Source organism: Brachyhypopomus gauderio, chromosome 5 (assembly GCF_052324685.1).
Source record: "Brachyhypopomus gauderio isolate BG-103 chromosome 5, BGAUD_0.2, whole genome shotgun sequence".
NCBI lineage: Eukaryota > Metazoa > Chordata > Actinopteri > Gymnotiformes > Hypopomidae > Brachyhypopomus > Brachyhypopomus gauderio.
The window spans coordinates 32,311,836-32,329,673 of record NC_135215.1 but is presented as its reverse complement, the minus strand read 5'-3'; the positions used below and the strand labels follow the sequence as shown (position 1 = coordinate 32,329,673).

General features: G+C 44.4%; 1 protein-coding gene across 1 annotated transcript in view; it reads right to left on the bottom strand.

Annotated features, from left to right (window-relative positions):
- Positions 1 to 16,750, bottom strand: part of prickle1a (prickle homolog 1a) — a 67,746-nt gene extending 50,996 nt beyond the window's left edge. The window contains exons 1-2 of the mRNA XM_077007172.1: positions 16,456 to 16,750; positions 5,846 to 6,000 (exon numbers count right to left, since the gene is read on the bottom strand). The gene's annotated coding sequence lies outside the window, so the exon portion shown is untranslated. The remainder of the gene's footprint in view (positions 1 to 5,845; positions 6,001 to 16,455) is intronic.
- Positions 16,751 to 17,838: the final 1,088 nt, after the last annotated feature.

Genomic DNA, 17,838 nt, shown 5'->3' with positions numbered 1-17,838 from the left:
CGACTTACAAAGTGCTTTGCTTCTGATCACAGAATACATCCTAGGAAATAGTACAGATAGGCCAGAATTCAAGACATCATTGAGTCAGACTACTACTAAACTACAGAAGTCAGTATCATTACCTAGTGTTTTGCAAGTTAGACATTTGCCAAGAAGAACAAATAACCATAAACAGACATACAATTTAAGAACATTAAGTTCCCATTCTAGTCGCTGGTAATCCAGTTTACATTGTTTCTTTGGCTTCATTGTCATAACAGTATCTGATCAGCATTTATCGTTTTTTTTCTTCTTCCCGTCAGTCAGCATTCAACAAGGAAAATTCCTTTCATGGGTAATATACTTGGAAGAGTGATTCTGATCTGTGATTTTAAAATATTTCTTCCATTCAGCATTTAGTCTATTATTTCGTGTTGCGTTGCGATACCAAAATTAGCAAGGATCATTCTTGCATTCTCTTTAGATTTCTCAGGCACTTTGTGGTCCTCATTATGGTCTCTCTATGTTTCTCCTCCAGGTATGTAGAGGTAGCGCGTCTACGTTTACGCCACCACTGCTCTGGGTTTTTCGGTGCTTTAACATGGGGCCCAGGGAACTAACACATTTCATCTTGTACTTGTACAATGATGAATAAAACAAACAAACAAACAAACTAACTAACTAACTAACTAACTAACATCTATCTATCATTTAGCAGAATTAAAGATGGAAACCAAACCTGTAACTGCTCTCACAAGCAGGCACAGGAGCAACATGGCAAGATTCTGCTTCGATGACCACTTTCTGGGAAAGAGTTCTTCGTCTCTCTCTGGGTGGGTTTAATGCCTGAGAGAACTGACTTTGGATCAGCTCAGCAACTTCACTGAGTGATTTAGAACAGTGTGGACAGGGTGAAATCTGATCCCATCTCAGCACATCTACTCAGGCCTTAAGTCTGAGAGTCAAAACACGCCTGATTCACATGTACCACATTCATCTGATTGTAGAGCAGTATCGGCTATCGACACAACACATTTCACCTCCCAGTTTTCCCTCCTAACTTCACTAACAAACATCTATATTGTTTCCATTTCGCAAGTTCTCATAAGCGACATGCATGACAACATTGTTCAGGTCCTTTTGCAACAGGCAAAAGTATTCCTAAGTCTTTAAGAGAAGAAAAACTGAAGTTGTGTGTTCATCAGGCATGCAGTAGCATCTGACACTAGCTACATAGTTCCAGAACCTTCCATGACATCAGTTCAACAATCTATAACAGATGAAGCCCCGTGTCCCAAAGCAGATAGTATGACTGTAGTCCTGGTAGAGCACTTTACGGTCCAGATGATTAGCCATCGATTCTTGGCCGCATATAAGCGATATGTGTTTGCTTCATATGTGTCTAGGGATGCCACCTTTTCAACAAGCTAAAAAATACATCCTGTTCCATTAAACTCATAGCTAATATGTCTTCCACCTGTGTGCATTCAAAATACATACTTCTACATACTACTCGTATACTGACTGTTTCCTAAAACAGCATTCTCTATGCAGTAGGCGACCAAAATAAATTTTCCAGTATTAATAAAATTCCTGGTTGACACACCACTGGTGAAATATCCCAGTACCAGAACTATTGGAGCACTGGATGCCATCATTCAATGGTGGCAGATTAGCATTGGCACTGTCTGCTAATTTGTGAGATATATACAGAGAGAGAGAGAGAGAGAGAGAGAGAGAGAGAGAGAGAGAGAGAGAGAGAGAGAGAGAGAGAGAGAGAGAGAGAGAGAGAGAGAGGGAGGAGGGAGAGGGAGAGAGAGAGAGAGGAAAGGGAGAGAGAGGGAGAGAGAGAGAAGAAGGAGAGGGAGAGAGAGGGAGAGAGAGAGAGAGAGAGAGAGGGAGAGGGAGAGAGAGAGAGAGAGGGAGAGGGAGAGAGAGGGAGAGAGAGAGAGAGAGAGAGAGAGAGAGAGGTCCATATTCCAACAACACCAATCAATGAAATCAATTACTCACGTTTTGCTTATCCTGCTAGACTGAAGACTGCTGAACTGATCATGCACATCTTTCTCCTTCAAACCCAATAACAGGTTCACCAAGAACAGGAACAGTTTATCCATCACTGGCTTATGGGGTGGAGCATGCATTTTAAATAACCAGCTTGTTTTGTTGTTTTGGAATAAACCCAAGTAAAAGAGAATAAATGTTTCTGTTTTTTTACTAGCCTTGAGTCTATACAAGCAGTTGAACATTGAACATTGGTTTATTATAGGAGTATATTCTGATAATAAAAAATATATAACTTTATTTTTATTTTATTTTGATGTACCTGCCTCAGTGCCTCAGTGACCCATTAAGCCCTGTGGAGGCCCCTATGCAGTCAAAATCTTGGGGGGTCCACTTGCAAATATCTCTTAATACATTTTTAACTTTACCAACCAACAATTTAAACAGGGCCCTTAAAATCCATGGGGCCCATTGGCTGGTGCATATTCTGCACTGACCTGTCTACAGTAATTTGTTCTGTATACACAATAACGCCACTACACACCACATTGTCTATTCACATAATTTCATTTGCACGTTTCATTTGCTAGTTAGTTGCATGTTTTCTAAGAACCTCCTGGTGAGAACTTAGCAAGGTCTTCTTAAGGAATATGCGTTCCCTTCCTCCAGGACAGCAGTCTGGTTTCACAGTAATGTCAGTTGAACTCACCTCAACAGGAAAATCAAAACAGGGGCTATATATGTCGAGACAACATTTTAAATCCTCAAACAGCTGTAGTAATGTAAATTGGCCAACTAATCCCATTGGTTCAAACAGCAACTATCACCAGCTGCAACGATATGGCTGCTCTGGTCGCAGCATGTCAACAGGCCGTCAAGCTGGTTGAGTTTGAGTGGTGAGTCACTACAGAATAGAAAAAACCAGAGCTGGTTTCCTGGCAGCCGGACAAAGTGGAAGGATTCTTCCAAATGTTCAAGATTTTAATTTTGTCTGATCGAAGATAAGATTTTGAGTCTCTAATTGCAGAGGGATCCCCCTAAAGGCAGGATCACTTTGAAGCAAGTAGAGGCAGCAGATAGTTGGCATGCCTTGAGATGAAAAAGTGCAGGAAAGGGAACATCTCTTGAGGATAGAAGCATGAGAGCATTATGAGGAACCCACTGAGACCCACAGGAGCCACAGTTAAGACGCTGTCCAGCCACAGTCCAAAACAGTTCTGAATGGGTGAAAAGGAACACGTGCAGGTGAAGCATTCGTTCAGTCTCACGCCACAGCACAGGTCAAGCTGAACATTCCCACCTCACCCCCAAAAGGGTTTCACACAACTTTTTAATAACTTTTTCAGATCCTCAATAGGGCATGTTTTCTGTTTAGGTTGGCGTGGAGTCAAACACCTGTATTTCTCCTGTAATCCAGGAAGGCAAAGATATATACACATTTGCAGAGGCAGAAAACACACTACCGTCAGTTCCACTCAGGAAACAAATATGAGGACAGCAGGATGAAAAACAAATGGAAAAGTGGACTGTTCTTTCCTGTGGGTTCTGTGTATTTTGGACACAGGCCATAGGAGACTGCTGGAGGGTGATATGGGTGACAGATCCCATACAAAGTCTCACAACATGTGTTGGGAGATATGAAGCTAATCCTCACCTACTAGCACACAGACACACACTCATGCACATGGATTTAGTCAGTAGCCCAGAGATGCTGTGGAGAGGAAAGAGCTCCATGTCTCTCACACAAAACCTCCAGAACTAACACCATTCATGTCCCACTAGTGGACAGAGAAGTAGGACATCCAGCATTAGCTTTCCACAGAGACCAGAGAATCGGATATGCTGTTAAATATCAGGCCATGTGTTCCTCTCATCTGGGTTAGCATAAATGATTCCCTCACAACTGGCTATTACTATGAAAAGTGGGCAAAAAGGAACACTTTGGCGTCAACACCGCCGTTCATTTAACGCTGGTGAATCTTTCACATGCAAAATTACAGGGCATTTGTGATGTATAAACATGACTGTGCATAATTATGGTTCAATAAAGAAAATTATGTTTCGGTAATAAATAAATAAACACAGGAAATTGAGGATGTGCATTTTTCTCTAATATATTTTGATAACTGCACAACCAAAATGTACCATGTTTAAAGCATTGATCAGATTATTTTAAGGTAGCTTCACGTCCTGAGTGGTTCCATCCTCGGGGAGATATCGGCTGGGGAACTGGGAGCTAGAGAGGGTGAAACTGGGCTCTTCTGCGCTAGCAGCTGAGCAGGATGCCATATCTCACTCACTGCTCTCATATATGAGACACGGCCAAGCTGTAACAGTGACATCACTACAGGGCAAACGAGGACAGGCCGTCTGCACTCTAGTGACTGGGATCTGCTGTTCAAGTCCTCCAGAGACGGTTGAAAGCCTCTCCTCTCCCTCTCCCTCTCTCCTCTCCCTCTCCTCTCTCCCTCCTCTCCCTCTGAGCTGCTCCACCAGAATATGTTGCCACACTGCCCACTTTTGGAGGATCTGGGTGACAAATGTCACTTAGGGTAATTGCCATGTACAGAATGTCTTACAGTATGCAGTGTTTCTTATTATATAAACGCTGTTCGTGGCTAAGTGAGGTCGTATGTGTTTACAATTGCAAAAAGGCTAGTTTCAGTTCAGTGCCATGTATGAGTTTTTACAATAGACATCGTTACAAGCTTTACAGGACTGACTGGCAAGTTTACAGGAATTCAGGGTGTGGCTCCTTTAATTTGATATAGATTCAGTGAGTCATTATTTACACTGACTGGCTTTAAATGGGCTTTATGTCTCCAGTTGTAGAGAAGGTTATGGTGGCATCTCATTCTGAAGACATAACAGGGGCATTAGTAGCAGGCAGAACTCTGAGTGAAGAATCCCCACACACATCTCGTACACAGATAAACACAGACCTCCTTCTGTTGGGTGCGTTCTCAACATATAATCTCTACTGGACTTTTTGATGGGCAGTTCATTGTGCACAGACGTCACATACTGCTATTAAAGTAGTCAACATTGTAAATACCCAAAACTTCTCAGGTCTGAAACAAATTAAGGGAGTGAATGCACAGAAACAGGCGTTCCCTAGACGTCTAAACGTCAGTGCAGCAGAGTGCTGGTCATATGAAAGTGTACACCAGTGACACCAGAAGTATGTTGCTAAAGGGATGCATGGTCTTACATTTCACTGTATAATGTTCTTAACCTTTTAAATGCCTACTTGGGTCTGAGAGGGAGATCAGTACACTAAACATTTTTAAAGCATTATACATCAAATAAATTTCTCCTGTGACCTTATATGGAGATGTGGGACACTGTGATCTGCATGGAAGATGAACGAGTCATTTTTGTGTAGTATCGTTTCCTACAACTACGTCAGTGTACTTTATACGCATATTCTTTAGTGGTTTTCTGCTAGCGTGACAGGTGCCCTCACTTGCACTTCAGCTTGTGTAATTTAAAGATTAAATCTAGTGCTCCTATTCAAAAGACATATAAATGTAGATGTAAAGATTATAAGAGATTATGTCAAATTAGCACATCAAAAACTGGGGTGTTTCCAGTCTGCATCAACATGAGAATGAATACACAGGCAAATCTGTCAGAGAGGAGATTACACACCACTTAAACTGAATGTGCGCCCTCTCAGAGAGGAGATTACACGACACTGAAACACACCAGCAGATTCAGGACCTGTCCTGATTCACAGGCCTGTTGTCTCACTGCCTGATTCAGTGCTACCACGCTGCACATAGCCACAGCCCCATGGTACAGCTCCTGACCCCGCCCTCCGGGTCTACGTCCGTCTGTGTAGGGTCCGTTTGTCTCTCACCTGTCCTGAGCCCTCCACCGAGGCTCCCTTCTTCTCTGAGTGGGTGGAGTTCTTGGAGGAGTCCCCGCTCTCATGGAGGAGAAGCTTGCCAGTGCCTCAGAGGAGGCAGCCATTGAGGAGATGGAGACGGAGGAGGTGAGGTGAGGATGTCGCACCTGTGAACAAGACAAGAGACAGAGGAGTAAGAGGAGTCCCTACCCGACTAGGAGGGCTATAGGGCCCCAGGGGCAAATACGTCACACTTGTGTCTTGTTAGTATTAGTGTATTTAAGTGTGAGTGTTGTCCACGTTCCTTGTTTGTCGTTGTCTTTGTTAAGTGTCGCGTACAGTTATACACGTTCCTGTTAGCGCTAAGCGCTGATCTAAAACAAACGGGCTTTCTCACCTCATCATACAGTAGAATGCTTACATCTGCAATTGTCAAAATGTTTATCAACACGTTCATCACAATGCACATATCACTTCTCTCATGTAACCATTCTCAATATCCAATTACCTTCTAACTTTAATCTTTTGTTTTCTGTTTACTAAAAAATAGTAATTTTATAAATACTACATTTTTTATACCTTTTTTATATTATAGTAATTTTTATTCCTATTTACATCTGTACATTTTATACAGAAGTCGCATTGCATGCTAACACAGTACTACTGAGAAGACTCACTTTTGTTCTTCTCTACACTTGTGTGCTGATGAATGACAACGATGAATCTTGAAACTCAAGTGTTGAATGAGAAGAATAACTCAGATTATCCTGGTACGACAAGGCGTTTTGGTCAGCTTCCTTGGATGTCAGCATTTCTACTCTTGTGAAATTTAGCTTACGTGTAAGAACTTAGCAAAGTGAAAAATCACGAGGGAGAAAGGATTAGGGTTGGCAACAAACCGTTATCTGCCCCTTACAAACATTACGCCAGACATGAAAGTGCCTAGTCTTTCATCTAACTCTCTGTGACAGCCGCACAATGGAACACCCCGACCATCAGCGTGCTGAAACTTAATAAGCCAGTGTCATCTTTTTTTGGGTCCTGCTCTGCTCTGTTTGTCTGTATCCGAGCTGAATTCTCATTCCCAGGACGAAGGGATTTATGAATAAAGCTCCTCGCTCCGCTTCTGGAACAAACCCATACATCCGTTTGACTTTTAAGGCCAATGATTTTCTTGGCAACATGCCACATCACTTAGCAAGCCTCCAGACACCAGCCAGAAGGCACCAGGCCCTGGAGGGAATGTGCAAACAACGTGGCTGATTTTGAGAGGTGTTTTCTGAAGTTTATTCTGGTGACAGCAGAGTTTTTTTAAAAGGGCGCTCAAGTGTACATTTAAGGACAAAATTTATATATATATATAAAAAAAACATGAAGGTCAGTATTCGTGAAAAACATTTGAACATATTGGGTTGGCAATTTGTATAGTACCTTTACTCATTCTGGGAAAAATATTTGTTAACCCATCAGTTCAACTTATATTTAACATTTATAAATATACATCATGACAATCTGCAGCTGGTGCCAAATCTAAGGCAAATCTTAAATAGCAGAACACAATATCAAAATATTTATCAGTCACTTATCCCATACAAGCGTTTTTCTAAACTATGTTATCTTTGCAATTGCATTGGCATGTGGACTTTATTTTTCCACTGTCCTGGCCTTGATTTGCATACGAGGAGCCAAAGGTCTAGTAGACACAGGCCTAGCAGACACAGGCCTAGCAGGCAAAGGCCTAACAGGCACAGGTCTAGCAGGCAAAGGCCTAGCAGGCACAGGCCTAGCAGGCAAAGGCCTAGCAGACACAGGCCTAGCAGACACAGGCCTAGCAGGCAAGGACCTAGCAGACACAGGTCTAGCAGACACAGGCCTAGCAGGCACATGTCTAGCAGACACAGGCCTAGCAGGCACAGGCCTAGCAGGCACAGGCCTAGCAGGCACATGTCTAGCAGGCACATGTCTAGCAGGCAAAGACCTAGCAGACACAGGCCTAGCAGACACAGGCCGAGCAGACACAGGCCTAGCAGACACAGGCCTAGCAGACACAGGCCTAGCAGACACAGGCCTAGCAGGCAAAGGCCTAGCAGACACAGGCCGAGCAGACACAGGCCGAGCAGACACAGACCGAGCAGGCACAGACCGAGCAGGCACAGGCCAGCAGGCACAGGTCTAGCAGGCACAGGTCCAGCAGGCAAAGGCCTAGCAGACAAAGGCCTAGCAGGCACAAGCCTAGCAGACACAGGTCTAGCAGACACAGGTCTAGCAGGCACAGGTCTAGCAGGCACAGGTCCAGCAGGCACAGGTCCAGCAGGCACAGGTCCAGCAGGCACAGGCATAGCAGGCACAGGTCCAGCAGGCACAGGCCCAGCAGACACAGGTCTAGCAGACACAGGTCTAGCAGGCAAAGGCCTAGCAGGCAAAGGCCTAGCAGGCACAGGCCTAGCAGGCACAGGCCTAGCAGGCAAAGGCCTAGCAGACACAGGCCTAGCAGACACAGGCCTAGCAGGCAAGGACCTAGCAGACACAGGTCTAGCAGACACAGGCCTAGCAGGCACATGTCTAGCAGGCACAGGCCTAGCAGGCACAGGCCTAGCAGGCAAAGGCCTAGCAGGCAAAGACCTAGCAGTCACAGGTCTAGCAAGCAAAGGCTTAGCGGACACAGGCCTAGCGGACACAGGCCTAGCGGGCACAGGCCTAGCGGACACAGGCCTAGCGGGCACAGGTCTAGCGGACACAGGTCTAGCAGGCACAGGTCTAGCAGGCTTACATGTGTTAAAAGCACTGGGCACATGTTTTCATCCCCAAGCAAATTGTGCACGATGTTTATTCTGATTTGTTCGCGTCTTTGATCTCTCCCATTAATGGCCGATATAGGATATTGGATCAGCACTTAGCATCGGATTGTTCCAAAAGTACTGAATGACCAAAATTCAGGAAATAATAGCTCGTAGAATGCACGGTGAATGCCAGGGGTATTTTAAAGAGAACAGCAGACCCTTGAGTTTCTGAGCCAGTGGTCACAGTGGAGAGCCATCCTTCCATAAGCTTTCTCCCGCAACGCCAACGTTCAGTCTAGCATAATCGTTCACTATTAGCTCTGTTTGTCTTTTTAACTCCGCTGTTGGACTGTGTAGCATGAGAGGTCCTTCAGCTGTGCCTTTGTCTGCTGTTGTCTGTAATGCATAAATTACCTTGGTTACATAAATATTTATATAATGTTACACGAACTGCATCACACATCCATTACAATGAGCTGCGTGACTAATACCTGTGGAGACCACGATTTATTTGTCTGTTCTATGACATATGATGTGTCATATAGGTTCCTTGTGTTCCACTAGTAATTCCATGCTTGGATAAGACTGATGCATGCACATCCCTATTCAAAGTCATACATATCCCTACTGAAAGTCATACACACTTACATCATGAACAGTGACACTCTTCTGTGACGAATAAGAAATGGTGCCAAGCTTGTCACAATACTGTGGTATAAAAAAGAGGCAATGCAATGTTCCTGCCATTTATTATGTATGTGGTGTGTGCTTCACTGGGTTTTAAAGGATAACACTAGATTCGACTTGTCCCCCTGCGCAGAGACTTCTGTCACTCCAACAACCGTGTCTCATTCATTCACGGAGACGAGGCAGACAGAACACGGCAGGGCAACTCGGCACGACGCTCTCACATCCGTGGCCCGGCCTCTCCTCTGATATGGGTGCGTGTGCTTTCCTTTTGCATTAAGAGATCATTCGTGTTTTGGGTAGTGCCTGCGCAAGGACCTGGGAGAGTCCTGGGAAAGACCGGCCCGTGGAAACATGCATTCCAGGCATGGCTGAACGCGATCGCCTGGTTCTGTTTCCTGTCTTTAAGTGCTGGTTGAGTACTAGTTGAGGAATGATTAGGCCTTAGCCACAGCTGGAGGGTGGGAGGATCAAAGAACCGCACTTCAGGTCCAAAAGTATGTTGCTGTTGTCAATTACGGCCATTGTCTCAGTGTGATTTATTCGACCATCACTGCTGTCATTAGAAAGTCTTGTCAATTACGGCCATTGTCTCAGTGTGATTTATTCGACCATCACTGCTGTCATTAGAAAGTCTTGCGTCTTTTAGGCAAACATATGAATGCTATTATTATAAAAATACTTAAAATTCTGATATAATAACAAGGACATTAAACGTCCCCAAACCTTCTGGCAAAAATTTTGGAAGGAGCGTAGGGGTGAGTGACAGACGTCCTATTCTGTAAGATTACATAGGTCAGAAATGTTTTCACAGAGATGATCTACTGCTTCACCAGTAACACATCCACTCTGTCTGGGGAAGGAGGCTGGGATGATCATAGCTCAAAGTGAGAGACGACTGGCTACGGGCCTGGATCATGTCATCTCTGTGACTGTGCCATTACAGCGGCCCCCCGGCCACGGGGCACCATACTTCCAGGGGCCGTCGGGCTCAGAATCTGGCGGAGTCTCTCTGGGAGGAATGCATGCATGAAGCACTGTGATGCTGTATCATGTGTCCAGGAAATTAATGTCAGAGATTGCAGTGGGGAAAAAAGCATGGAAAGAATCAATGTGCCAACTCGATTGACAGCACACCGAACAAATATTCCCATAATTTAATTTTAATCCCTGCTCTGAGCTGGAGTCTGGCCCCTCCAAAAAGACAGAGGTTGAGAAAACAAAGGGATGCTTTGTCAAAGCCAGATCAAGGAGTCAGTGTTGTGATATGTGGAAGAAGAAATGCATACATGACGCGGTGGCCACATATGGGAACATGAGAGCTATAAGCTGTAGTGCCTTTGAGAGACGCAGAGTGAGACTTCACTTCTGGCACAGACAACTAGCCACCTTGAAATGATTACAAAACAGGCCAAATTGCAGAATTCTTAAATACCTTTTATTTACAATGAAACAAATATTTATAGTTAAATTACAACTGGCATGAATTTCACATTCAGAACAAACCATATCGTTCTTGTTCTTTTGTGACCTGTTGTTACAGGCTGAGGCGCCCCATGTGCTGTTGAGGGGCTCCATTTCTCAGTAAGGTGATCTTCCACTGTGTTCTGCATAACAGTGTGGATCTTGGCCCAAAAACATGACTTAAGCATTCTTAATAGGTAATTTGCCTCACCACAACAATATCTCGCCTGCAGCCAGGAAAAATGCTATATTCCCCCTGAGGCTCTTTCCTCAACATGGGAACTGTTCAGAGATGAGCTATGTGCTGTTCTCTTCTCTCACTCCTTTTTGTGCTGCTCTCCACTCTCACTCCTCCATGTGCTGTTCTCCTCTCTCACTCCTACATGTGCTGTTCTCTCTCACTCCTCTGTGCTGTTCTCTCTCACTCCTCTGTTTGGTGTTCTCCTCTCTCACTCCTCTGTGTGCTGTTCTCTCTCACTCCTCTGTGCGCTGTTCTCCTCTCTCACTCCTCTGTGCGCTGTTCTCCTCTCTCACTCCTCTGTGCGCTGTTCTCCTCTCTCACTCCTCTGTGCGCTGTTCTCCTCTCTCACTCCTCTGTGCGCTGTTCTCTCACTCCTCTGTGCGCTGTTCTCTCACTCCTCTGTGTGCTGTTCTCTCACTCCTCTGTGTGCTGTCCTCTCACTCCTCTGTGTGCTGTTCTCTCACTCCTCTGTGTGTTGTTCTCTCACTCCTCTGTGTGTTGTTCTCTCACTCCTCTGTGTGCTGTCCCCTCACTCCTCTGTGTGTTGTTCTCTCACTCCTCTGTGTGCTGTCCCCTCACTCCTCTGTGTGCTGTTCTCTCACTCCTGTGTGCTGTTCTCTCACTCCTCTGTGTGTTGTTCTCTCACTCCTCTGTGTGTTGTTCTCTCACTCCTCTGTGTGCTGTCCCCTCACTCCTCTGTGTGCTGTCCCCTCTCTCCTCTGTGTGCTGTTCTCTCACTCCTCTGTGTGCTGTTCTCCTCTCACTCCTCTGTGTGCTGTTCTCCTCTCACTCCTCTGTGTGCTGTCCCCTCACTCCTCTGTGTGCTGTCCCCTCACTCCTCTGTGTGCTGTTCTCTCACTCCTCTGTGTGCTGTTCTCTCACTCCTCTGTGTGCTGTTCTCCTCTCTCACTCCCTCGTCATGCATACCAGTGAAATGTGGCTCTGATAGGGGAGGCCAACTGGACCAGTGATGTCATCAGAGCAGAGACTCATTTCTGACAACAAGATTAGTTCGTTTGTTGATCGTAAGCTGATTGCTTGTAGATTACACAGCTTATAGTGGAACAAAGCCCTAAAACATAGTACAACTGTGCAAATGCTGTCAAAAAGCAACAGGCAAGCCTCCCTAAATGTACCCACAAAGCCATGCAATCCACCCACAAAGCAGTACTCAGAGTTCTGGGGTCTGCCAAGACAGACAGAATAAGACATGATTAACTTTTTTTTCTGCTCCAACCAACCTTGCATCCCATGTGCAAAACTGTAGGCCTATATGTTGTAATAATGTTGTATATGCACCAAAATTCCAGGTAAAATTCCCATTATGGGAAAAAAACACTTGAATCCCCAAAACCCCATCCCTACCCCCACCCCAGCAGAGCTCATGACCAAGACCTGATAAACAAATGTACACAGCTGTGACTTTCTACAGCCTCTCTACTTTTGAATAGAAACACCTCCATTAAAGTGGTCTACTTGTAGCTTTGCACCTGATGTAAATCAATCAGGATTAATTCCACCCACCATGGTAATAAGCCTTCTCCAGCCTTCTCTTCAAGATCAAACATGACCCTAACATTTTCTGCTGATGGGACCATGCGTGCCAACTCAAAATGAGCATATATGCATCCAAGTTCACTGCTCTGTACAGCTTTATAGCTCTCCTTTTCATGAGCTTACTTTCTTGTGCATAGTCTGTTTACGATTATTCTTCCGATAGGTGTAATGGCTTTTGAAGAACACCCATGAAAGATAATTTTGATAGTTTGGGCTCTTTTGTTATACTCTAAAAGCTCATGTCTTAGTTAAAAGAGCCAGTCACAGGTTCATTGTGCAGGGCCATTCAGAAAGCCCCAGCTGCATATCTGTGGTGGATTGTGTACAATAGGGAAAGATGAGAGAGGTGTAAGGGGTTTGTCACGCATGGTGGCGCGTGGCATTGCTATGGCTATGAGACACGTATCTGCTGGAGCATCAATATGGTGGTCGTGTCTCTCTCTCTGTGTGTGGCCACAGTCTCTTTTCTGTCTTTTACAGATAATACACATGAACAGGGTTGAAAAATCACCACGGAGCCCAAGAAAATGCAGAAGGGAAACAGCCATCTGAAAAAGACTAGAGAGTCCAGGAGAAGCTTCATCTGTCCTGAAGACCCGTAGGCTGGTTCGGGTTATTGGGCTGTCCTGAAGACCCGTAGGCTGGGTGGGTTATTGGTCTGTCCTGAAGACCCGTAGGCTGGGTCGGGTTATTGGTCTGTCCTGAAGACCCGTAGGCTGGGTCGCGTTATTGGTCTGTCCTGAAGACCCGTAGGCTGAGTCGGGTTATTGGTCTGTCCTGAAGACCCGTAGGCTGGGTCGGGTTATTGGTCTGTCCTGAAGACCCGTAGGCTGGGTCGGGTTATTGGTCTGCCCTGAAGATCCGTAGGCTGGGTCGGGTTATTGGTCTGTCCTGAAGACCCGTAGGCTGGGTCGGGTTATTGGTCTGCCCTGAAGATCCGTAGGCTGGGTCGGGTTATTGGTCTGCCCTGAAGACCCGTAGGCTGGGTCGGGTTATTGGTCTGTCCTGAAGACCCGTAGGCTGGGTCGGGTTATTGGTCTGTCCTGAAGACCCGTAGGCTGGGTCGGGTTATTGGTCTGTCCTGAAGACCCGTAGGCTGGGTCGTGTTATTGGTCTGTCCTGAAGACCCGTAGGCTGGGTCGTGTTATTGGTCTGTCCTGAAGACCCGTAGGCTGGGTCGTGTTATTGGTCTGTCCTGAAGACCCGTAGGCTGTGTCGTGTTATTGGTCTGTCCTGAAGACCCGTAGGCTGGGTCGGGTTATTGGTCTGTCCTGAAGACCCGTAGGCTGGGTCGGGTTATTGGTGTGTCCTGAAGATCCGTAGGCTGGGTCGAGTTATTTGTAGGCCTTGTACTACCTTTAAACTGTAGCAATTTGTTCATATTATTCCTAATCAATGATCTCTTCATACACATGTATGTATGCTTGGATTAATTCCCTTATTAGGGATTCTAGTTCACACACACAGACAACAGTCTTATTTTAGGCAGAATTTAGCTTTCACAGCAAATTTCCTCAGCTCATTTAGAAACATTTTCTAATCCTCTATCAGATATAACAAATTATTATGTACTACATCTTGACCCTTCATATTTTTCTCTTACCAATTTCTATATTCTGTAAATATTACCAGGGGTTCACTAAATGAATCCATGACATTATGTAGTCATCACGTGTACTAAAACACATCATCACGAGTATGACGTGTTTTAGTACACGTCATACTCGTGTACTAAAACAGAGAAAGGATCAAAAAGCACTTTCATGTAATTTCCTTGGAACAGTGTGAACTCCTAAACACAACAGCAGGATTTGTGTGTGTGTGTGTGTGTGTGTGTGTGTGTGGTAGTATGGTCTTTGTTTACAAGCCTGACTTAGAAAATATGAATGTAGAATGTATTACCAATATTACCAGTGAGTCATTGTAATATGTGAATAGTCTGGTGAATCGCTCTCTCTCCTTTTCACACGTTTGTAACTGAAGTGCCTTCACGATCCTTTATCATCACAGGCCTTTCTCCACCAGCCATGGCTGGCATCTCAGTCAGCACGGCCAGTGTTGGGATTCCCCGTGCCAACCCCAGCTGGAGTCGTGTAGTATTTCCACATCCTGTGTGTGTTGGCCTGGCAGGGAGACCGAGACCGAGTGAGACTACGAACACGTTGGTACTCCAAAGCACGTGAGACGCAGGAAACGACAGCCACACATCTGCAAGGATCGAGCTTTTACAGGGTGATTTTTTTTTGAGAGGAGGCCAGAGTAAAGCAGAGAGGGAAAAGAAGGATTTGTATAAATAAACTCTGCAGTAAGTAATGGTGTCACACGATTGGCGGAGACCCCCACTGCCTCCTGTCACAACACACGTGATGGCGTATGACCATAACAAGAGCTGGCCTATAAGAAAGGGGAGAATACAGAGACCCCTGATCCCTGTAACGTTATATGAAGCTCGGTTAAACAAGGAAAACTGTAACCAGTTATATTTGAGGTGACTTATATAGCCCTCAAATCTGCTGATCTTTATAGTGCACAAAAATGACGAAAACCATTAAAGTAGCTAAAAAATCTACTTCCATCCGTAATACGAAATCAGATGACAGGAGAAAACATTTGCTACTATTTGTATATTTATAAATACACAAGTATGTATGCATTCCTCACTATGATGCTCGTATATGTTTCCTGTTGGTTGTCTGCGTTTGGGTTTTGGTTGAAATGTTATTTTAACAAGAAACTTTCCCCCCTATTCATGTGGTTGTATTAGTGGTGCCCTCTGCTGGTCATGTAAGGTTCAGGCGATAAACGGAATGAACTTTTATCCAAACGTTTCCCAGATGATAAAGAAAGGCCTCTGAAGTTCTTCTTCAGTGATCATTTCCACTTTCACATGCTTGGCAGAAGACTGAGGGCAAACATCTCCAAACCAGATGAAGAATCCTCAAAAGATTCTTGTATACATCTTCAATGCCTTTAAGGGTATTGTATTAACCCTTTTGTTTCTATAACACTGCAAATGTTTTTGCTGCGGGATTAAAAAAACATTAAATAAAGGATTATAATTATAAATGATTTATAAATGGTTATGTTATCTTAGATGCTCAGTCAACTTGAATGCACACACACACACACACACACACACACATGCAAAGCTGTCATCACTTGAGTGGTAACTTTGGTAACACAAAGAAATCATTCTGTTATATGCTAGCTTTTTCATGTGCTAGTGACGCGGTCCAAATCGCCGAGCTGCTCGCCTTATACGGGCATCCACTGAAGCGTTAAGCCATTAAAAATAATGAGTTGTTTTTATGGGGTTTTTGTTTTTTTGTTTTTTTTTTAGACCCACATTTATGCTTCAGTCAGGCCCCGCCCACAGGCCTCTCAGACACTGCTGACAGGATGTAGAATTACAATGGAAATGGAAAATTTACTAAAACAGCTCGTTCAATGAATAAATCAGTCTTGCAATATTAACAAAAAAAATAATTAATTGAAAGACTTATTAAAAATAAAAATATTTTCTTATGCAAATAATTTTAGACACTCTATAAACACTACCCATCTCTGAAGTGATCTTCCTTTAATATTCCATTCAAACTGCGTATGTTCCAAAAGCATTCAACCCAATGTCCCGTAGCAATGTGCTGAACTCGTTATTGGAAACTTAGGAAACTGGAAGCTGGATGCATGTTTTAAACATCTAAACCAGGCTGTGCCTCCCGCACGACCAATTAATCATGTGTGTTTGAATGAAGCTGCTCACTGGATCCACTGGTCCACTTGATGTTCTCGCATCCTGTGTGATGGCTCCCTTTGGTCCCGGACATTGAGTTTAAAACACACATTCTAAAGCAGTAAATCATATATTTAATCTTAGAGGTATTTGTACTTACACGTCTGCACTTTTCCAGACTCTGAGCGTCAGGGCTCCAGTGCGACTGTCAGCACCGACATCACCCCACGTTGGCCACGGAGTGGTGTCGGTTCTCCAAGCTGGGGTGTTGATGTGTGACCTGCGGTTCTGTCCGGATGTAGAATATGCGCGTGGTGAATGGACCCGTCCTGCACGAGGCTGCGCGTGGTGAATGGACCCGTCCTGCACGAGGCTGCGCGTGGTGAATGGACCCGTCCTGCACGTGTGGCGGCACAACTCCCAGTGAACGCCACCGAAAGTTCCCCGTACACAAACGTGACGCAAATGTGTCATTAAAAATACTGCTTCTTAAGTGGAGATTTGCAGGTATTGCGATATGAATTAACATTATGGCATTATATCTGCCTGTCGATCTGTGCCATTTGATTTGCGTAAAAAAGACTGACAATATGAGAATGTCTTATACACTATCGCCCTCTACTGGTCAGCATGTTCCCTACATGCAGTTGAAGAAATACAAATGACTGAATGTGAATGAACCAACATGTGCAGTAGAGAGCAGCATTGGCCATTCACCAATCAGCCCTTCCGTTCTGACCATGGTCATCTGATACAAGATCCATCACATTGTGATGTATAACTTATTAAAAAAGTCATACATACGCTGTGTGATCTCAGAGCAACACAGTGGGACCATTTGATTTATTATAAAGATTATAAAGTCTTATAAAGAGCCAATAGTGAGTGTGAACAGATACATCCTGAAATAAGGAGATGCAACAAATGAGGGGCTTGGGGGACACATGGTAACTTGTCTTGTTTCAACTGTTCTCAGATCAGTTCTGAAGTCAAGCTCCAATCCCCATGTATTTATCTAGCAAAGGTGGAGAACTTCAGGCTTACATGATGAAGTGAATACGCTTTCAGTATGTGGAAACACACCTCAGCTGGCCTGTGTGGATTTATTGCTGATAACTGAGTTTGATATACTGAGTTAAAATACTCAATAAAACTGGTCCCTAAATATTTGTATAGAGCTATTTGGCCACACTAATGTGAAACTCCCCCATGGAGCAGTGAAGTTCGGAGATTCCTCACTGGTATTAACTCTCAGCAGGGCAGTGATTATCATCTAAAACTCCTGGCTAGATGCTCAGCCACATATGAATGGTGGACTTTCAGACATCATAAAAATGTGTAAATTGTACTATTAAAATGAGCTTTTATTGTGTACTCTGCAGATTTAATGTCCCTCAGAAACACTGTTGAGTATGCCGGGGCATTCGTTCAAGTAGTGTGACTATCGCAGGATATCCGGTGACTTAGTTCAGAGCTGCGTGGCTACAATAATCCAATCTGGATTATAGACCGGTTTTGTCATCATAAGGGATGTGGACTATTA